We start from the raw sequence: 23,487 nt of genomic DNA on the forward strand, positions 1-23,487 counted from the left end.
CAATACTCTATTATAAAATTAAACTTGCTAAGAAACTAGGTCTTAATTGTTCCCAGCACTAGAAGAAATGATAAAGATGTGATGCTGTTAAAGTATTCACTAATGCTGTAGTGTCAATCATATTGCAAAATTAATGTATCAAATCAAAATGTTCCACACCTTAAAGTTACAATATGTTGTATGTAAATATATCTCAGTATGAAAAATCAGTTTGTTTTCTCTCAACCTCTCTCTTTCTTTTTCTCCTGCAACTTGTTGAATGAGGCTTGGTGCTGTGGGAGCAATTTCCCCATTATGGGCATCACCTCCAGATTTAATAAATAAGTTTGCCTTTTGAAAATACTCATTGGTATTAACTTTCTTCCTTTAGGTTTGTGCCATGTTTTTGCATTCAGATTTGGCTGGGTGGTCCCACTTCCAACTCTTTGTGTGGCTCTGTGGGAGCTGTGTGTGTTGTTTCATATATTGCTCTCTTAAGATGCTGCCTTTTCTTTCTTGTGGAGAATCTGTGGTTTATTTTTTTTTAGTCAGAATGTTATTAAGACAGATTTAATGCCTTTGGATTGTACCAATCATTTAAGAATAACAATGTAATAATGATATTATATTTATGTGGAGGGGGCTGGTAATAAAATTTACTAATAATTATTGGGTTTCTTCCTACGTATTAGGCATTGTCATTTAAGAAAAATAACTTATTGAGGCGAAAGTTAAATATCATAACAGTAACCTTTTTAAAGCAAACAATTCAGTGGCATTAAGTACATTTATAATGTTGTGCAACTGCCATCTCTGTCTCGTTCCAAAGCGTTTTCATCACCCCATAGTAAAAGGCTTTACCCATTAAGGGTATTCGCCTCCCTCTCTCTCCTCCCCTCAGCCCTTGGCAACTGCCAATCTGCATTCTGTCTCTATGGTTTTTCCTGTTAATATTTCATTTACATGAAATCATACAACAGGTGACTTTTTGTGTCTGGCTTCTTTCACTTAGCCTGGTTTTGGAGATTTGTTCACATTGTAGCATCCATTAGCACTTTATTCCCCTTACTAGAGGCCTGGTGCACGGATTCGTGCACTGGTGGGGGGCGTGGCCTGTGGGGATCGGCCTGCTGTGGGAATGCCACTCATCCTGGTCAGTGGGGTGGCTGTGGACCCGCCCTCTGAGTGGCTGCTCCCACTCTGGGGATGCACTGACTACCAGGGGGCAGCTCCTGCGTTGAGTGTCTGCCCCCTGCTGGTCAGTGCACATCATAGTGACTGATCGACTGGTCGTTCTGCTGTTTGGTCACTGTGCTTTTATATATACAGACTAGAGGCCCAGTGCACGAAATCTGTGCACTGGTAGGGTCCCTAGCAGCTGCCGGCCCGGGCCTCCCTCCCTTCCCCTGGCTGCCTGCTGCTGCCAGCTGGGGCCTCCTGCTGTGCTGCCACTGGCCAGGGCCTCCCTCCCTTCCTCTGTACGGCCCCACCCCCTGGTCGAACTCCCAGACAACTCTCTTTCAAGGGGACAATTTGCATACTATGCTTTTATTATATAGGATGGTTGAATATTATTGTGTTGAATATTTGTCCATTCATCTGTGATGGTCATTTGTGCAGTTTTCTCTTCTTGACTGTTGTGAGATGCTATGAATATGCCTGCATATGTACTCGTTTTAGAATTATCTTTTAAATCATGCCTTGGATTTGGAACACATGACCACCATTTTTCCAGAAAACCCTTATTTGTGTGACTATATAATTCAGAAATGAAATGATCCCTATACAGAAGGTTGTTGCATTTTGTAGGGCTTGCTCTGCCCTGGATTATGTTCCCTTTTGTGGGACATTTTTCAAGATGAGTGAGTACATCACCATCGTCATCCTCCTCCTGATGTTGGTGATAGCTATCATTTGAGAACCTAATAAACATAATAAATACTATTATTATCCCCATTTCACAGATGGAGCAATTGAGGCTTATAAAGTTTAAGCATCCTTCCCAAGTTAGACACTAGTGATAGAGTTGGGACTAAAACCCAGGTCTTTGTGATTCTGAAACTTGAGGTATGTGACAGTTACGTGCCCGCATTTCCAGTCTTTCATGAAAGTTATTATTTTTTTCTAGTTTCATTGGATAGCTGCTGACCATTTGTAATGATAAACCATGAACCAGTGAGTCCTGAAATGAATTTAGTGGGTCACAAACCTCATTGAAAACTGTAATGGAATGGAATAGGATAGAAACTATTACATTGTAATGATATTATTACTTCAGTTATGTGTCTGCATATACACTGCGTGGCCAGATTATTATGATCTCTGAACGCATAATAATCTGGCACCTCTCTCTCTGTCTCTCTGTCTCTCTCTCTCTGTCTCTCTCTCTCTGTCTCTCTCTGTCTCTCTCTCTCTCTCTCTATATATATGTGTGTGTGTGTGTGTGTGTGTGTGTGTGTGTGTGTGTGTGTATATATTAGAGGCCTGGTACATGAATTCGTGCATGGGTGGGGTCCGGGCCTGGACAGGGGGAGAGGACATGGGCGGTTGGCCGGCCTGCCTTCTGGTCGAACTCCTGGTTGAGGGGACAATTTGCATATTAGCCTTTTACTATATAGGATATACACTGAGTGGCCAGATTATCATGCGTTCAGAGATCATAATAATCTGGCCACTCAGTGTATATGTGAGTCTGCACTGGTCATGATGTAAACGAATTTCTCACGTTGTGGGTCACAGTCAAAAAGGTTTAAAAAAACACTGCTCTAGGCTACTCACAGGTATCATTTTCCTCTCCTTATGTTTGAACTTTTCTCTGCCAAGCAATTCTTGCTAGTTCCTGTATTGTTAAATGTGGAGAAGTTCCTCTCATCTTCCAGGTTCACAAATGACCAATTTTCTGAAGTTCAACCTTTTTTGCCCCCTCACAGTCATCACTGACATGCTTTGTACAAACTGTGGTGGGTGAGAGGCATAGTTAGTGCTGAGTGCTGTTGAAGTTCTGTTCACAATCTGCAAGGACATGGTTTCCTTGGTTATTAAGTCCCCCCCCCTCCCCCAAAAGGGGGAAAAAAGTGCACATTTCATAAGCACGTTACTAGGCGATAGCCCATGTCAATCCCATTCAGTGCAAACAGACCATGTGTGCTCACTTGTCATTTACTGGCACCCACATCAGCCGGCAGGCTGGCCTCTGGAGGGGACAGAAGACGGCTTTTTCCTGCTGTTGGTCACAGAGAGAGTGCAGTGCGGGCGCTGGTCCCCAGGCAGCCTCTGGGAAGGGTCCCCGTGGGGGTGCAGAGATACTATCACATGGTAAATGTTGGGTTTTCCTCACGTCAGGAGCTATCCACAGCAGTTCTCTGGGGACTTTTTCAAAAGCCAGCTTGAAAATTTGTTCCTTTATACACATATTTTTATTCATAATGAGAACATATTAAAAACTCCAAGTTGCTGGTGGGAAAGCCCCAAAGCAGCCTTTTAACAAACTGGAGTGAATTATAACTTAAATCTACAAAGTAGAATTGGGGTTTTAAATATATATGTGTGTGTATATGTATATATATATGTATTTATTTTTTCAGAACTGAAAAATTTAACTTTTGCCCTAGCTGGTTTGGCTCAGTGGATAGATCCTTGGCCTGTGGACAGAAGGGTCCTGGGTTTGATTTCGGTCAAGGGCACGTACCTTGGTTGAAGGCTCCTCCCCAGCCCAGGCCCTAGTCAGAATGTGTGCAGGAGGCAAACAAATGATGTGTTTCTCTCACATCGATGTTTCTCTCTGTCTTTCCCCCCTCTCTTCCACTTCTCTAAAAATCAATGGAAAAATATCTTCGGTGAGGATTAAAAAACAACTCTTTATTGGTATTATTTTGTGGTATTACTAGATCATCATATATATTTATATCTACTGGTTCTTTATGAGTAATTAAGATTACTCAATTTTGCCCTGACCGGTTTGGCTCAGTGGATAGAGCATCGGCCTGCGGACTGAAAGGTCCCAGGTTCGATTCCGGTCAGGGGCACGTACCTTGGTTGCGGGCACATCCCCAGTGGGAGGTGTGCAGGAGGCAGCTGATCAATGTTTCTCTCATCGATGTTTCTAGCTCTCTATCCCTCTCCCTTCCTCTCTGTAAAAAAATCAATAAAATGTATATATTTAAAAAAAAAAAGATTACTCAATTTTAGCCCTAACTAGTTTGGCTCAGTGGATAGAGCATCGGCCTGTGGACTGAAGGGTCCCAGGTTCAATTCCAGTCAAGGGCATGTACCTTGGTTGCGGGCACATCCCCAGTAGGGGTGTGCAGAAAGCAGCTGATCGATGTTCCTAACTCTCTACCCTTCTCCCTTCCTCTCTGTAAATAATTAATAAAATATATAAAAAAAAGATTACTCAATTTTAATAACAAATTACTATTTGGAAGGTTTAGAATTCAATTCAGACAAGTTTTTATATTTAAATTCAAGAATTCAGTCTCTCATTGAAACATTAGAAAACAGAAGTCATACTGAAAGTTCAAGGGTTCTTGATCAGGTAGGATGGTTGTGATTATTGAGTAAATGTTAAAGCACCCATTGTGTGTAAAATACCATGCCAAGTGTTGAGGAGAAAAAAAGAAGAAGTATGATACAGCAAACTGCTTTAGGAAAACTGTGTGTGTTTGTAGGATGCATTTAAAGGAAGTTAATTGAAATCTCATATGTACATAACTAATGGTAGCAAATTAGAATCTTAATGTTTGTCAAAAAGGGAGAAGTTAAATACATTATGGTACAATTATATAACGTGACAGCAGAAAGCCATTTAAAAGAAAGATGTAGATTTTCAAGAAGAAATACATAACACTTTTTAATTTCCAGCTCCTAGCATAGAGTAAGTGTTTGGTAAATATTTACTGAATGAATGAATGAGTGATAATATGTTAGTGTTTTAATAAAAATGGGGGTGTCCACATACAGATATATATCAAATTGTGAAGAATGATTATCCTTCCTGGGCACAAGGTAGGAGTATACTTTTTTAAAAAATATGTTTTTATAGATTTTAGAGAGAGAGGAAGGTAAAGGGAGAAAGAGTAGAAACATCGATTGGCTGCCTCCTGTACGCCCCCTACTGGGGATCAAGCCCGCAACCAGGGCATGTGACCCTGACTGGAATCAATGGGTGACTGACATCTCGGTGCACAGGACAACACTCAATCAACTGAGCCACACCAGCCAGAACAGATTATACCTTTGTTCCCCTATGGTTGGCTGGGTCATATGACTATTTCTGTGTATGTGACATGTGTAACTTCTAGACTAAGCATGTCACTGATGTGACACCTTTGAGAAGTCTTTCTCTCTGCACAGCAAGTGACATTGTTCAAGAAGGCTGCTACTTGTCATCTGGGGTCCCTCAGGGACTACAGTGAGCAGAACTCTATTGTCTACCTGTGATGTACATATAACATGAGCATGGAATATACTTTTGTTTTTTTTCAGCCACTGAGATTTGGGAGGAGGGGGTGGTATTTGTTATTGCAGCACAACTTAGCCTATCCCAACTAACACAGTATTTATACCGCATATCACTATGATGTCCATTTATTTCTGTTGCAAGGCCTCTTCAGATTTGCATCCTTTTATCACTCCTAATTTTTATGTCCCACGAGAAAATTCATCTATCCTCCCACACCTCCCCCTGCAGCTACCTATAGTCTTTTGCTCTAATGCCCTGGTGATATGCAGAATACTGTAAAACTGTAGTCTTCCAGGATTCCAGGCATAGGTGCCTTCTGTTCCCAAATTTCTGGACGTGTGTGTGTGTGTGTGTGTGTGTGTGTGTGTGTGTGTGTGTGTGTCTATTATTCCCTCATTTTTGGACTACACTGGAAGGGGCCAAATACAGGGCTCCTTCCCAGAGATGAGGAAACTGAGGTTTACAAAACTTAATGCCTTCCCCAAATCATGCACCAAGAAGTGATAGAACTGGGAGTAATACCTCTTCAAAAGCATCTCTTGCATTCCTTATAACTCTTCTCCATGCCAAGTGTCCAGAGAAGTTTTCTTACTTTCTCATTGTGTCAAAAAAAGTAGCTAAGCACTCCCCCCCTCCAAAAAAACCAAAACACCCCACAAACACTTGTTTAAGTTTGAACTCCTTTGGAAATTTAAAGGTGATGTTTACTGTGTTTGTGTTTCTTCTGTGTCCACTTTCCCCAAGAGAATGAAGACCAAGGTCTTGTTTAAACAGAAGAAGGGTCAGGAAAGGGAAAACATCACACTCTGACAAAGAGAAACAAATATAAAACAAAACATTTCACTGACTAAGTCTTTAAAATTTTACCTTGCTGTAGAAGAACAAATAGAATGACGTATCCTCCTTGGTCAGATCTCGGTTCTCCTGCCTCACTGGTTGCTCTTCGGTTTCTTGGTGGTTCTCCCTCTTCTCCCCAACCTCTATTGGGGTGCCTCATGCTCAGTTTTTGATCTCCTTATCAATCTCTATTTCTCCTCAAAGGACTCTTGCCCAATCTCATGGCTTTAAGCACCTTCAAATACTGTTGATGCTTAAGTTTATTTCTCTCACTCGGTACCCCATCTTTGACCTCCTGTATCTGGAATCTTTAACTCACTGTTGAAGCAACATCTCAACTCAATATGTTCAAAATGAACTCTTGATCTTCCTCCCACAAACTTGCTCCACTCACATCTTCCCCAATCTTCCAGTTGCTTTGGTATCATCCTTAATTAATTTTATTTTTGAGTCTGCTTGTAGGATGCATTTAAAGGAAGTTAATTGAAACCTATGCTAGGAGCTGGAAATTAAAAAGTGTTATGTATTTCTTCTTACAAGCATGAGCAAATGGCCCTACTTTCAAAATGTATCCAGAATCGGATCACTTCTCACCACTCCTGCTGCTACCCTTCATCCAGGCTCCTATCACCTCTGATTTGCATTATTCCAGAAGCTACCAGCTGGTCTCCATGCTTCCATTATTGCTTACTCTTGTAGTCTATTTTAAAATGTTTTTCATATTTTAATATCTCATTCTTTTATTTTTTATCATTTTAATTGAATTTATTGGGGTGACATTGCTTTGCAAGGACATACAAGTATACAACTCAGTAAATCATCATCTTCACACTGCATCAAGAACTTATATAACACCAGAAAGACAAACAAAGCAATTAAAAAATGGGCAAAGGACCTGAATAGACACTTTTCCAAAGAGGATATACAGATGACCAATAGATATGAAAAAATGCTCAATGTCACTAATCATCAGAAAGATGAAAGTTAAAACCACAATGAGATTTCACTTCACACCTGCCAGAATGGCTACCATCAATAAATCAGGTGAGAATGTGGAGAAAACAAAACCCTCGTGTACTGTTGGTGGGAATGCAGACTCATGCTGCCACTGTGGAAAGCACTATGTAGTTACCTCAGAAATTAAATGCACTGATGGAACCACACGTTGACTGTCTCAAAATCTGTGAACAAAAGGTGCTGTAACATATTGAAAAAGTCAAAACCTTACTTCCTTTCTTAGCCTTTTCTGCCAGGTTTATTCTAGCCAAACTGTAAGGACTGGCCCTCAATCCTTAGGAGGTTTTTGCTTCCTCATACCCCAGGGAGCTAGACTGTGCTTCTCCGACCTTAGTGTGCATGCATGTCCCCCTATGTGTTACGATGCAGAGCCTGAGTTAGCAGGTCCAAGTAAAGCCTGCGATTCTGCATTGCTCTTAAGCTCTCAGGTGACGCCAGGCCGCTTGCTGCTCTGTGGACCACACCTTCTGAGTAGCAAGGAGAGGATTCTGTTGAAAATCTCTGGTTTGGGCTTTTTCTTCTCATTTTTCTAGAAGCCAGGCTTGAATATGGAGGGCTCTTGCCAAAAGTCATAACCATGACATCAGACTTTGTCTTTATTATCTTTTTCATTCCATTTTATATGCGACTTATGCTTTTGGTTCTTCTTCCTCCCCACCCCTTGTTGTGCTCTGGCTGTCATAAGCTGGGATTGTGCCACTGGAAAAAGGTGGTACATGTAATACACTGTGACAATGGACTCTTTCATTATAACACAATTAGTAGTGGACATATCTGGTTTTACTCTCAGGCAGCAACATGGAAGGAACTATTTAAACCAGTGAAGAAGTCTTAACAATGAAAAATATAATTAATACAAGGTTACTCTGTTGAGTAAAATTTCACTGTGTGTGTTATGCCAGGCAATGACAACTGTAACAATCGTCCCCAGTGTTGATCTGCTGGCTGTCACCCAGGCGGATTTCTGTCTGCTGGTGAAGTGGGTGTGGTAGGAGGAGTAATGAGAATCATTATTCTCCTCCAAGGTCCATTTTTCTATGGTGCCGAGAAAGCAGGGATAGCAGCTAAACATAGTAGCTAGGGACCTTGAGTTGATCATCAAAGCTCCCATTAGTGTAAGAGGTGGAGCTTTCCTTAATAGAAGTTACTGTAAATGGACATAGGAGTCATGGGGGTAATCGAGGAACCAAGGCATAAGCATGCTTGTGGCAAGGAAAAGCCACAAAAGATTATGCCTTCCCCCATTAGCCCTCCACAGAAGTGAGTGGCAATTGCTGGCAATTCATCCTGGACCAAGAGTAGAGCTCATTAGGATGTTGAATTGCATGGAGATTGTAACGGGGATACTAATGCTCATTGAATCCCGTAGACCCTGTCTTTTATAAGGGTTGTGTTATTTTCCAAGAAATCACATTGTGCTTATCTTGACCCTCCCATAGTTGAGCTGTCTGGGTGATGGAGGGAAGCTGGCTTCTAGGATGCCTTGAAGAATACCCTGCTCTGCTTTCTACTGCTGGGTCTGGACTGTGGCTCCACTTGACAGCCTGGAATTTAAAAATGTAAGCAATAGTGCCACCCAATGGTGTCTCAGCAGCCTTCTGATGGAGAAGAAAATGGAATTTTCTTTTGGGAAATTAACTTCATGAAGCTCTGTGCTGTGATGTGGCTCCCAGGCCGTGCAGGGTATGTTTCTCTCTCAGTGGAGGGCCAGCTTCTCTGATTCTTATCATAATTGGGAAAAGCGACCTTGCTGGAGCTCTCTAGTCTCTCCTGAAAATGGGGAAAATGATATCTACTATGTTCCTCTAGCTGTGAGGATTAGGGATATTCATTTTTGGAAAGAAGGGACCTGGTTTTGAATACAAAACAATTGACTTGGCATGCCTCAACAAAACACTATATTTTGAATACTCAGACCTTTTCACAATGATTAAAAAAAAAATCCCATCTCCAAACCTATAACCCTGCCTTAGGCAGCAAGCTCCAGGCACTGGGCCCTGTCCAGCTCTAGTTCTTTAAATATTAGAATTGGAACCCAGACGTGGCAGACCTCTTGTGGGTAGCTGGTCCTTATGCTGTCCCCTAAGCTTCATGGTGAACCCCCAGCTCCAGAACACAGCAACCAGAGAGGACTTTTTACTGAAGATTTCACGAAGAAACGGGGATGATTTGCATCATAGACTACACAGAGAACTAATAAAGCTCTCGTTCCTGTTCTGTCTTCCACCAGCGACCTTGTCATCCCCCGTTTCCTACTCCAGACAGCTTCTGACGACTCCTTTATTGTCCAGGCTATTTAGCTTGTGTCCCCAATTTATAGACCCCCTTCAGCAAGCTGAAACCCTGATATTAGCCCCATAGTGGTCGTCAAGCTCCTCTTGGAGGCCTCTTCCTCCATCAAGGCTTTTAATTTATTCATCTAATTAAACAATTTTTGGGCGGGTGAGTTCTCCTGCTGAGTAAAGATTTTTTTCTTCAGATGGTCACATAAGGTATATATACCCTTGCCTACTTCCAAAAATGGCTGTGAACCATTAAGAGGTTCAGCTACATAGGAAGACATACATGAGTAGTTAGTTACATAGCCCAGTACCAGACACCGTTGGGTTTGTTCCTGAGGGTCCTTCTGCCTTCTGGTCCTTTCTTCAAGAGAGTCTTTTGACCGCACCAAGTGGACGCTTTGTGTTCACTTCGTTTTCCTCAGCCTCTTGGCAGACCCCCTTCCCACACCCCAGCTTTGTTCTTCCTGGAAGCACTGTCTTAGCTCCCCTCACTGTTGCTGTGATACTTGAAAGGTGTTAATGAATGAATGACAGTGATGTCATGTGTGATCCTTATATGAGGTTGGTTTAAAACTGAGTCAAGTCTTTTGGGGCAGTATGAGATGATTTCTCTCTCCTCAAGGGAAGGGGCATTCAGAAGACAAGTCTTTTTTTTTAAATATATTTTTTTATTGATTTCAGAGAGGAAGGGAGAGGGAGAGAGAGAAACATCAATGCTGAGAAAGAATCACTGATCGGCTGCCTCCTGCATGCCCTCTACTGGGGATTGAGCCCACAACTGGGCATGTGCCTTGACCTCCTAGTTCATAGGTCGACGCTCAACCACTGAGTCACACTGGCTGGACCATAAGACAAGTCTTGAAGAGCACCTTGCAAACTTTGCCCTCTGAAGGACCAGTGAGCCAGCCCTAGACAGCAAACGCGTGTGGTGCTTCTCAGTCTGTAAAAATGATGTCTCTCTTGGGAAAGCATTAAAAAAGAAGTTCACCACCAGTTCTGACCCAGTGATGCTGATATGCTCCAGGGGCATCATATCCCTTTAAGAGGAGCTTCCTTTTCTCTGTATCTCCCCCAACCAAGACGATTGTGTTGAGCCTTCCAGTTAGGAATGTGTCTGAGTGGTGGTGGTCCCTGGCCTGGCATCTAATCCCATCCGCAGACCTTTACTGTGGGGAAGAAACGGAGCTCAGTGCCGTATGATGCATGTGAAATGCTTAGTATAGTCTCAGTACAAAGTAAGCAGTTAGTCAATTTAAGCAAATTTATAAAGTGTGAACATATTGGAGTAGAATAGGCACCTGCAATAGAGATCAAACTTTAATGGTTCAAAGAAAAATGTATTTCTCACTCATGTTACAGAATCAGGCAAGTGTTCCAAGTGTTAAAGGAAACTTTCAGACAATTTAGCTCTGAGCATATATCAGAGTTTTATTATGATTATGCACAGCAGGGAAATGGACCCTGGAAGACCACTTCCCAAATTCACTTTTGGCAAGGACATTTGATAGGAAAGAATTCAGTTAATTATTGTTAGAGCAGACAAAGAAAGAAAAGAAAGTCTGGTTAAAGGTCACTAGACCCTTGATTGACAGTTGGCAACTGAGTGTGTGGGTAATTGGGCATGTGGGTAATTGGTTTCCTAGAGCAAACCTCAATCCCATTAAAGTTCACAGAAAATTGCTTAAGCATTTTATCAGGAATGCTAACTTCTCGGAGAAAGGTTGTGAAAGCAAACATGTTCTCCCCAGACCAGGTTTGGAAAAATGTCTCTTATGTGAGAAACTGTGGGCCGCTCTGCCACATCCAGTCCTTCGGGCTCTCTGGTGATGGCAGCTCTGCCATTCCAGTATATGGCTTTAATATCATGCTGGTCATTGTCATTAGCCAATGAGAAGAGGGAAAAGAACAGAGAGTCTTCTTAAGAAATCTTGCTTCAGCAAATGAGCCAGAGGTTGGAAACAGAACTTCCACTCACATCATTGAGAGCTTAGTTACATGGCCACCAAACTGTGCAAAGGACTGAAAATACAGTCCCCAATTGGGCACCCAAGTCCTGGCTGTAGTGTGGGCCCAGCAGTGGTCTCTGCCCCAGCGAGGGTGTCCTGCTTTCCTGATAGCAGGAGATAGCAAAGTATGACCAAACCCCGCCCACAGCCATTTTGTAAATAAAGTTTCATTGGAACACAGCCATACTTATTTATCACAGCCACAGAGTAGAGTTGTTGAAATAAAGACCATGTGTTCCAGAGACTAAAATATTTGCTATTTGGCCTTTTATAGAAAAAGTTTGCTGACTCCAGCCTGGCCCGTGTTGCTCAGTGGTTGAGCTTTGACCTATGAACCAGAAGGTTACGGTTCAATTCCCAGTCAGGGCACATGCCCGGGTTGTGGGCTTGATCCCCAGAGGGGGGTGTGCAGGAGGTAGGTGACCAGTGATTCTCTCTCATCATTGATGTTTCTCTCTCTCTCCCCCTCTCTCTTCTTCTCTAAAAAAAAAAAAAAAAAATAATAATAATAAAAAAAATATATATATAAAGTTTGCTGACTCCAGTTCTAGAGAGGGTTCTAAATTGCCACAAAAGTGGAATTGCTGGATCAAAGGGTGTGTGCATTTAAAATTTCAGGAGATACCACCGTTCACTAGTAATGTATGAGATTGCCTCGTTCTCCAGTATCCTCACCAACACGGTGTGATATCATACTTATTCATCTGGCCAATTTGACAGGTGAAAGTGATATTTCACTATAATTTTAATTGGACTTATAATTATTAAGATTTAATATTAGGCATTGGGCATAATAAAATATATATTTGATTTTTGTCTCTGGTTCCTGGCAAAAAGCTCCTAGCACCCATGGAATTTGCTGAATGATAGAAATGTCTTTTGATATTCATAACAAACCCCTTTCAACCACATCAGAATTTATATTAATGAGGTGACTTTTGAAAAGCCCCCGTTGCCAGGAAAAACAACCAGGAGTAGAGGTTAGGATCTTCCAGCCCCACCTTGGAGTGGAGAGGGCGTGGAGTTTAAATCAGTCATACCTACATAATAACGCCTTAATAAATCCCAAAATGGGTTTGGAAGGCTGGGTTGGTGAACACACGGAGGTGCTGGGAGAGACAGCATGGAAGCTCCACACTCCTTTTTCTCTTCCCTGCACTACGGGTCTCTGCTCTCGGGCTGTTGCTCAGTTAGATCCTTTGATAGTGACGTGGTCACATAGTAAATGTTGGACTGAATTCCGTGAGCTGCTCTAGAAGATGAATGGAACCCAAGGCGGGGTCATGAGAACCTCTGGTTTACAGCCAGTAGGTCAAAAGCACAGGTGACAGCCTGGACTTGTGATTGGCATCTGAAGTCTTGAAGGACCGAGCCCTTACTCTGCGGGACCTGATGCTGTCTCCAGGTAGACAGTGTTAGAACTGAGTTATTTTGTAGGACACCCAGCTGGGGCTGAGGAATTGCTCGATGTGTGGAAAACAAACACATTTGGTATCAAGTTTATCCATTAGAATATTGTGAGAGTAAAGGAGAGACATACAGGTGGTTTTTTCCTTTAGACTTATTGTGAGGGAAACAAATCAAATCATATTGTAAGACTATTTATACTTCCTTTTCTATGACTGTCTACTTATATCCTTTGCACATCTACTGAAAAATGTTGAGTTGTTGATTTTGCATAATAATTTTGAGGAGCTTTTATATGGTAGGGAATGGAGCCATTTATGACATTAATTGCACAAAACTACCTGTCTTAATGTATTCTTTGTATAGTCAAATTTAACAGTTTTCTCGTCTATGACTTATGATTTATATATCATGCTTGCAGGCCTTCCCTACTCTGAGATTGTACAAAAATGTCTTCCATTTTTTCCTAATTATTTTGTGGTTTTCAGTTTTTATATTAACGTGTGTGTTCCATCTGTAATTTATTTTAAGTTTAGAGGAATGGAATCAATTTTTTTTCTGGTTTCCCATTGTATGTACACCATTTCTTTAATAAGACATATATCATATGTTAATCTTTATACTATATTAATTTTCTTTATATTTTTGGTCTATTATTAGAATATTCCATTGAAATGTCTATTTATGGGCCAGTATTAGGTTGTTTTAATTAAAGTAGCTTCATATCATATTTTAATATCTGACAGGGCTAATTTACCCTCATTACTTTTTTTTTTAATAGGATTTTTTCTGGCTAGTTTTACTTGTTTGTTTTTCCATATGAAAATAGATTAAAAAACTGCTGATAATTTTTATTTGGATTGCATTAAATTTATATATTAACTTGGCAGAATTGACATCTTTATGATATTGTTGATGTTGAGTTCGTAAGCATGGACAGGGTATACCTTTCCATTGGAAGAACTTGTGTTGTTTTTAAATTATTTTTTGGTTATTGACTGCATTTTTCTGACCATGACACATTTCTGAGACTGGCCCACTCAGTTCATTTCTTATGCTGTTATAAATTATTGTTTTTACTGCCGAGACAACCTGTTCCACAAGCTCAGAAGATCTAGGAGCTCACCATTGACTTGTGTAATGATCCACAGAGCAAGCACACCTTACTGTAGGAAATGGTAAATTTGTGGGTTTTGTCATTGCCTTGCTGTCCCTAAAGTGTTTTGTGATGATTGCTTCATAGACTAGGAGCAAGGAGACCGTGAGAGGGAGAGGAACAAGGTCTGGATCATAGAGCTGGAGAAAGTGTTGGTTCAGCTCTTCATTTTGAAAATTCTATGTTATCGAGCAGCTCTGCGGGCAGCGGGCAGCGGTAGCTCAGTCATAGTCTGGGCCTCTGGGAGAAAGTGTAGAACATGCTTCAGACTTATCCCACCGAAGGGCCATATCTACCAACTCCCACTTGTCATTGACTGAATGCTGCTTCTGGTGCCATCAACTCCAGGCTCCTCTGGCTTGCCTTGGGAGTGCACCTATGAGCACAAAAGGCCCAGGTGGGGAGTCCAAGGTGCTTGTAGTTGGAAGTGGTCAGCCTGCACAGGAACAGCACAGGGGAGGCTCTAATACAGGGGTCCTCAAACTTTTTAAACAGGGGGCCAGTTCACTGTCCCTCAGACCATTGGAGGGCCGGACTATAGTTTAAAAAAAACTATGAACAAATTCCTATGCACACTGCACGTATCTTATTTTGAAGTAAAAAAAACAAAACGGCAAAAACACCCTCATGTGGCCCGCGGGCCGTAGTTTGAGGACGCCTGCAGTCTAATACAACCTTCTTAACAAGTTTCAAATTTTGGCCACCAGCTACCCACTGCACCTGTTGGGAGAGGAATAGGGCAGTTAATACTTTGGGTTAGTTGTACCATCTACACTCCTTTTTAACAAATCCTGCCTCCATCCTCATCTGACTGGGCATGTCTTTGTTCAATGCCTGGAACTCTCTCACTTCTCATTCCTACCACACTGATGGACCAGAGTCCAAACTTGTCTCAAAGTTAGCATTGTCCATAGGCTTGTCAGTAACCTATGACTTATTATTGGAGTTGGTCCTAATTCAAACTCCAACAGGGCAGGTCAGATTCCTCTTTTGGGGATCTGGAATTGAGAGACAAAGAAAGAGCCAGTGCTGAAGTAGCGGTAGGAACTAGAGTTAAAATGTTACAGTATGAAGAGAACACCTGATCGAGCTGGTTGTTAGAGGGAATGGAGAGTGAAGGGCAGGGGACCTCAAAGATGTCTTGTTTCTTATCCTTCTTTAGTCTTGGTTGTTCAGATATTTCAGCCTTTTTTTAAATCCTCACCCAAGGATATTTTTTTTTCCATTTTTTCGAGAGAGTGGAAGGGAGGGAGGAGGGCGAGAGAGAGAGAAACATTACATAAGAGAGACACATTGATGGAACCTACCACTGAGGTACATGCCCTTGACTGGGAATTGAACCTGAGACCCTTTGGTCAGCAGGTTGACTCTCTAACCACTGAGCAACTGCCAGAGCGATTTTCCAGCTTTGTCATGAGGGTTTCTTTATCCTCACAATAATCAACTCCACCCTTTACTTGAGTTAGTATGAGTGAGTTACTGTTATTTGCCTTGACCAAGACACATTGGCAGAATATTGGAGAATGGTCCCCTCAGAGTTACTCATGCTCTTCTCCATTTCTACTGTCCCTTCTTCCTCCAGTGTGTCTGGCGGCAGCTGATCGGCCTCTCCCCTCCCCATGGCTGTTTCCTGCTGCCGTGAAAGGCTCCAGGAAAATAAAATCCAGAGAAAATGCTGACCATTAAGTGCAATAGGCTTGTCCTTCCCAGAAAAGGCCGTGATAACATGCAGCTTACTGTATAAGGAAGCTCAATTTTCATCCTCTCAAGAAAAGAGGAAACCTGATTAAATCTTTTCTAGTTGTAACCCTGTGCTTTATAAATGGGCCCAGACAGTAAGGAGCTTAGAGGGAGGAAGTTTTAGCAGGTTTCCTTTAATGAAACTTGATGCGATTCTCTCACCTGAGTTTTTACTGACTCCAGCTTCTTTAAGAAACAGCCTCACCAACCATTCACAGAAGAAGCTTGTTGACCAAGCAGAAATATGTAAAGATAAGCCAGGAGGCCTAATGCAGAATCTAATTCTCTAAACACATGCAATCCACAATCAAGCTCTATTAAATACAAGCTGCAGTGACACATGGGACAGATATTTATTGAGCACCTTCTATGTCCAGACTTTGTGGTAGGTGCTGGCCGCATGGAAGTGAGTAAGACAGTGTTCCTGCACTCAGGACACAGAGTCTGTGGGGGAAGGTGGACACTGACTACGTGTTTGTAAAGAAGGGTGTCACCCAAGGGAAGGGCATGAGAGCAGGTCAGGGAAGGCCTCCCTAGCAAACTTTTATTTTTCAAGCTGAGACCTGAAGAATGAGCACAGAGAAGAGCCTTCTAGGAATAAGAGTACTATTGGAGGAAGAGGTCAGCCTCCCACTGGGTTTCATACAGTTTCTTTGTGCTGCTGAAATTCCACCTCTGTGCACAGGGCTTTCTCAAGAGTAGGTTACTCTTGCCTAGCCGTTGTGGCTCAGTGGTTGAGCATCAACCTATGAGCCAGGAGGTCGCAGTTTGATTCCTGGTCAGGGCCCATACCCAGGTTGCAGGCTCGATCCCCAGTGTGGGGCATGCAGGAGGCAGCCGATCAATGATTATCTCTCATCATTGATGTTTCTCTCTTTCTCTCCATTCCTCCCTGAAATCACTAAAAAATATATTTTTATAAAAGAGTAGGTCAGACTGGGCCAGGCTCCTGCTCCTCCACCGGCTGTGATGGCGCCACTCACCGTGAAGGTGTACCTTCTGGGAAAGGAGGACGCGGGCCCGGGAGATCCGCCGCTTCCAGGCGCACTACCGCGATGAGGACCAGGACTTGGTTGCCTTTTCCAGTGATGAGGAACTGATGATGGCCATGGCATACGTGAAGGATGACCTTTTCCATACTTACATTAAAGAGAGGAAGGAGTGCCCCCCCCCCCTCCCCGTGATCCTTGATGGCTGCAATGGTCCGGTGGTGGGCACCCGGTACAAGTGCAGCGGCTGCGAGGGGAAGGGCATGCACCGGGAGCACAGCAGGCTCGCCTTCCCCAGCCCCTTCGGGCCTCTCTCTGAGGGCTTCTCTCACAGCCGCTGGCTCCGGAAGCTGAAACTGGCACGTTGGGTGGCCTGCCTGGGAACTGGAGCCCACGTCCTCCTCGGGCAGGGGACACCCATGCCAGCCCCACAGCAAACTCTGCTTCTGGTCCATCAGAGGATCCCAGTGTGAATTTCCAGAGTCTGCTGTGGGGAGAGTGTGGCAGCCGCCCTCAGCCCCCTGGGCATTGAGGTGGATATTGACGTGGAACATGGAGGGAAAAGAAGCCGCCTGACGCCTGACCCCGTCTCTCCAGGCAGCTCCAGCGCGGAGGAGAGGTGCAGCTCTCAGCCAGGAAGCTGCTCTTCTGACTCCAGCAAACCGGACGGGCTCATGGAAGGAGATGCACAGACTCGGGTGAAGCAAATGAACGAGATCACGCTGCAGTCGGGTGTGCAGCCTGAGGAGCAGATGGAGTCTGACAACTGCTCGGGAGGAGACAATGACTGGACTCATTTATCTTCAAAGGAAGTGGACCCGTCGACAGGCGAACTCCAGTCTCTACAGATGCCCGAGTCTGAAGGGCCAAGCTCTCTGGATCCTTCCCAGGAGGTACCCACAGGGCTGAAGGAAGCTGCGGTGTACCCATACCTGCCGCCAGAAGCTGACCCCCGGCTCATTGAGTCCCTCACCCCGATGCTGTCCATGGGGTTCTCTGATGAAGGCGGCTGGCTCACCAGGCTCCTGCAGACCAAGAATTACGACATTGGGGCTGCCCTTGTGACAGCTGTGCTCACCTGTTATCTGACCCCTTTCTTGTCTCACAGCTGTGTTGAGCTTGTTAGAACCCTGCGCCTCTAAGGGCCAGTTACTCTGCATTTTTCTTTCAGAACCGGGGTGGGGGGGGTGGGGATGCATGAAGCCATTTAGGGCAGTAGGAGAAGGACAGGAGGGAGTTCCCAGCGTTGAGATGATGACTAAGGAGTGCTTCCCAGCTTCCCTCGGTGCCCGCTTCGTGTAGCCAGGGTGGGCCGGGGGTCTCCCCCTCATCTCCCTGCTCTCTGTCCGCCAGGATATCACCAACAGCCCAGAATCCAACTTGCCTCACCTGAGGATATTTTTTTATTCCCGGTCAGGGTCGTCTGCTTTTTCTTTTTTAAAATAACGAATAAAGTAACTGATGTGTAGCTGATTTTCTGCTAGAACCTGATATACTCAGAGTTCAGCTGGAACAGCCAGCATCCTGTCAGGAGGTGGTTGTCCTGCAGCAAGTACAGGAGGGCAGGCCTCCCACGGGCGCAGGAGTGGCTGGCAGGCACCCATGGTGGTGGTCACTGAGCACTGCCCGTTTCACAACCATTCTAGTTCTCTCATTTCCAAACGTGTCACCTGCTTTTAAAGTAAGAAGATCCTTTGTAGCCATTCTGTTAGCATCTCTGTAAACCAACTGCAATTAAATGGTGTAAGCACTTTTAATCCAAGATGTTGCAGTAAGAGATGATCCGTTTGAAAAAAAAAAAAAAAAAGGAGTAGGTCACCCTTTATGGAATAATGGTAATTTCTGATCACCTGTTGGTTCTCTGCAGCAGATGCTGTTGGTGTCTGCGGTGGTGGACATTGCGGACAGCCGCGTTGCAGGCCGAGGTGTCTCTGCCCCCTAGGGACTTTGCAAGAGACTGTGTGCCTGTGGGGGCCAGGAGTGCGGGAGAGTTCACACCTCTTCCTGGTCTTCTCCTGATGTGGAACAGCATTTGGAGGGTAGATACCGGAGCCCTTCAGTGGGACCTTCTGAGGTGTGTTTACACAGCCTCTTGCAGGGTCCCTAGGGGGCAGAGACCCCACGAGCCATTAGTGATACTGTGTGTATCAAGAAGTCCGTAATTGGGTAATTGGTCTTCCTCCCTTCTCTGCTACCTCCTCCCTCATTTCCTCACGGCGCCTCGTGGGCTTACCTTCATGAATGTGTCCTGAAATCCTTATTTTGGAGTCTGTGTTTGAGAGGAAGCCACACAAAGACCATCTCTAAGCTCTGCGTGTTTGTTTTCATGACTGTGTCTCCATCTTGTGGGGATTCTGGGGGTAAAAAGGAGGGGAGGGACAGTCAGGACTAGAAGCTTTTGCTCCTTCCATGAAAAGAAGGTGGTGTGTGTGTGTGTGTGAGAGAGAGAGAGATTAGAAGTAAATCCTCATTAAGAAACTGTTGAGAACATCTGCCAAGTTATTCTTCTCCAGAAGGCTTATGTTAAAAAGAAAGGAACAGGGCAGCAAACCTGGAGGGATGACCCCTGAGCTGAATCAGATTCTGTTCCAGTCACTCACTGTGTGACCTTAGGCAGGAAACTCCTCCTCTTTGGGCTTCGGTTTCCTTATCTGTGAAGTGGTGAGGTGGGACTCAGGGGTCCTTAGGGTCAACATTCTAGGACACTGTTTGAATAAATTTCATTAACTCTGAGGCATGCAAGCTCTGCTCCAAGGCCCCCGCCCCCCCCAGGATCTGCTGGTGGATGGGGAGGGGGCAGAGGAAGGATGAAGAAGCAGGATGGGCCCTCATTCATTCATCAAATAGTTCTCAAAGCCTGCTGGATGCCAGGTACTGTTCCAGCACTGGGGATGGAGGTGAATACTCTGATTCAACCAAAGAAGGCCTTAAATGAAGAGAGGGTTTGGAGGTTTAAAAAAGGCAGAACACAAGTCTCTTCCTAACTTTACTATCCAGTTAGCACCTATTGATACATGAATGCAGGTATTTTTAAAAAATTAGATTACCCATTTGCTCTCTGGCAGGAAGCAGAGCCCTATGGGAAAAAGACGTTCAGGATAGGGATATTTTAATGAGAAAAACTTGGGACTGTGAGTGTTGCCCTGGAGAGTGAGATGGGCCAGGTAAATTCAGCAAGGGCAGCCTAAGGGTGTGGGTGCCTGGCAGTGGTCAGGAAAGGGGTCAGTTCAGAGGTGGAAGAGGGGCCCCATCTTGGTCCTCCCACTCTTGCCAATGGCTCATCCTAAAGTTATCAGTCAGGTCACAGTGCTGTTTTCTATAAACAGGGAATGGAGGTGGGGAGGGGGTGAACATAGAAATAATTTATCGTCCTAAAGCAACAGATCCTGGGCACAGGCCCAGTGCTACTGAAAGGGTCCTTTTCATGGTGCGTGGGCAACTCTCTGGGCTTCCTAAGTCATCTGAGAGGCGATTAGAGTGACTTTTAAACATGGACCCTGTCAAGTGATGCAAAAGTCCCATGATTTACAACCCTAAAAAGTTTATCTTGCTCTGGGAAAAAAGACGACCTTGGAACCAAAGCTTCACATTTAGAAGCCAATAAAAACATCTTAAAATAACGCCCCCTCCTCTCTCCTGCTTTATAATGAGGAATGGAGGATTTAGCAAGAGGTTGGGGGGTGGGGGGAGGGGGAGGCTGTGGGCAGGACTATTGCAATCACCAGTGATTGAGCTTCAAGGTCCAAGGACTTTGTTGTGGGCACTGGAACCCTAATGATTTATAATTAACTCCAACAAGAAAAACTAAATGCCATGCACTTTCCTAACAGAGCTACAAAAATAAGCACATTCACAGTGTTTGCAAAATTGGAAACAAATGTCCCAAGGAACTTAAGAGCTCCGTGCTGTCCTACCCAGGCTTTTGAGGAAGAAAAATACTGGCACTCAGTCACGACCACAGATGATGAGCCAATATCGTTTGTCATGGGAAATTCATCTAGGCAAAGTCGGATTGCACCGCTAGTCCTCAGTGACTCTGAGAAACAACCATGCTGAAATGCCTCAAATTAAAGTCAGCCCAGGGCTGGGCCTAACATCCTCTCCCCTCCTCCCTGCCAAGTATTCTTTATTCCCTCTATCACAGGGACAAGCTGAAAGGGGGGAAATAATGCCTAATTGTACCCTTGTTCCTGAAATGACCCAGACCCATGTGGTTCTTTTTAAAAAGTGGGTACAGCCCAGCTGGCTCAGTGGCAGTTGAACGTTGACCTATGAACCAGGAGGTCTCGATTCGATTCCTGGTCAGGGCATATGCCCAGGTTTCGAGCTTGATCCCCAGTGTGGGGCATGCAGGAGGCAGCCGATCAGTGATTCTCTCTCATCATTGATGTTTCTATCTCTCTCTCCCTTTCCCTTCCTCTCTGAAATCAATAATAATAATAAAAAAGTGGACATAGACAAGGATAATGACCAAGAAAAGTAGTGGGGGTGGGGGTGGGGGTGGGGATGGGACTCTGAGGTGCTAATGAGGGGCCTGGTGACCTTAGTTCACTGTTGAAGAATATTGGAGGGAGTGGGTTGCTGATGACCTGGCTACTGATTTAATAACCTTTAACCCTAGTTTACAAAACAGTCTTTTTTCTTCTTTAGGGTATATGACTCCATGAATAATCTTAGTTTTTGTGCTGATGTGGAACATGAAAGGTTTGGTTATGGAAGTTCTCTTAGTTATGAGAAATTCTTTCTATGTAGGACCTTTTTGATGACTTTAAACATCAAAGTCATGTAGCAGACTTAGTTCATTATGAGTTAATGATTCTAAGACAATAATGAATGAAGCTTAAGCATAAAACACTATGGATATATAATCTTTAATATAATCCCCATTTTACAGATGAGAAAATAAAGCCTCCGAAGGTTCAGTAACCTAAGTTTTAGTTAGGGAGAAGCAGCGCTGGGACAGGGACTCACTACTCTTTGATCCCAAAGCCCATTCTCTGAGTCCTAGGTGGGTTTCTGTGTGTTTTCCCTCTTTAAGTCACTGTTTTCCAGCTGGTTCATCAGCACTGAGGGGCCGCAGGAAAAGTCCAGATGACCTTGCCATCATGTCCCTAATTCTATATGTTGGAGAGGTAGAGAACAAAACCTTTTCAACTCGGGCATCTCATCATCCTTCCTCTGATTGTATGAATTAAGTAATGTACCTCCCCTCAGGGACCCAAGTCAGTAATATCAGCTGAGTAAGAAGGGGTGAGTGAACTTTTAAACTAACTTAAAGGTAGCAGCACTAAAATATGAACTTGAGAGTCAACTGTGTAGACCTTGTTAGTATATGTAAACTTGTCACAATGAATATGCAAATTTTCTATATATTTTCATTCTTCTATACTTCTAACAGACCTGCCTATGGCCCTTGAGAAAATACTGGTTTAAGCCTTTCTACAAAAGTCACCTGTGAAACTGACAATTTCCACTGCCTCTGTCCAAAATATGGGATTAATTGAAGAAATCCTCACTCCTTGTTTTTCACTTGAGAGAATTTAATTCTTCCTATGGGAAACTTTCTTAATGTCCTCAAACTATCTGAACTTCAGGAACTTGAACCTCACTTTGCAGCTGCCTTCTGTCCCTAAGGAATATAATCTATCCAAGCTGTTAAATTGTTGTGAACACCAATAATGGGACATTTTTATAGTGCTCAGGATATGAAGCTAAAGCATATTAGACCGCTGTGGGTATGTGTATTAGCTCACATGTAAAAACTGGTTAAACATTTCAAACCTATTTAGATTTATGCAGGGTTATTTATTACAAGGCTCCTGACTTTCTAGAGGCCGAAGTCTTCCGGTGATCTTTATCAAGCTGTTCTCTGTCCTCCTACAAGACTGCTTGTTTGGTGCTTTCTTTTCTCCCTCTCTCTTTTATTTTTATTGAGCTTAGCCCTTAACAGGGAAGTAAAATGTCAAATGCATCTGAAAAAAATCCGGTGGTAAAGTTTTCAAATGGGAATATAATTTGAAGGCCATGCCAATTTTATTTTTTACTTTTCTCTGCTAACGAGGCTGCACATTTTTAATCTTAAACATGTGTCAAATTGTGAGGAATCATGTAAAGAGGCTTAATTCCAGCAGCTCTCCATAGGTGAATGTTCAGTTTTGCAATGCTCACAGTAGACACCATCAACAACTCATTTTTTTAGTGCCTCTGCACAAATGGCAGTATGGAAAGATCAGAGAGTTAGAGCTGGCCTGAACTCCGATGTTATCTACCCCAGCAATCTCCAATATCAGATCTTACCCAGAAGTCTGATATGTAAAGCAGACAGCCTCAGCTGCGATATATGGAGTGTGTGAACATGTGAGTCCATGTATGAAGGACTGTGTGTGAAGGTGGGTACATATGTGAAGGAGTATTTGCATGTGGGTATATGTATGAAGGAGTGTGTGTGCATGTATGAAGCAGTATGTGTGAACGTGGGTACGTGTCTGCTGGGAGTGGGCACACAAAATTCTTAGGATTATAGTTTGAAAGTTTCAGATCTTGGATCACCCTCTCATTTTTTTAAAGGAAGAACCAAGTTCAAGAAAGCTGAATGGGTTGTTCAAGGACACAT

At 43.6% G+C, this 23,487-nt stretch overlaps 1 pseudogene across 1 annotated transcript; it reads left to right on the forward strand.

Annotated features, from left to right (window-relative positions):
- The first annotated feature begins 16,854 nt into the window (after positions 1-16,854).
- LOC307099097 (sequestosome-1-like) lies at positions 16,855-18,016 on the forward strand (annotated as a pseudogene). The gene has a single exon. The product of its transcript is annotated as a sequestosome-1-like (transcript).
- The last annotated feature ends 5,471 nt before the right edge of the window (positions 18,017-23,487 follow it).

Source organism: Cnephaeus nilssonii (assembly GCF_951640355.1).
Source record: "Cnephaeus nilssonii genome assembly, chromosome: 5".
Lineage (NCBI taxonomy): Eukaryota > Metazoa > Chordata > Mammalia > Chiroptera > Vespertilionidae > Cnephaeus > Cnephaeus nilssonii.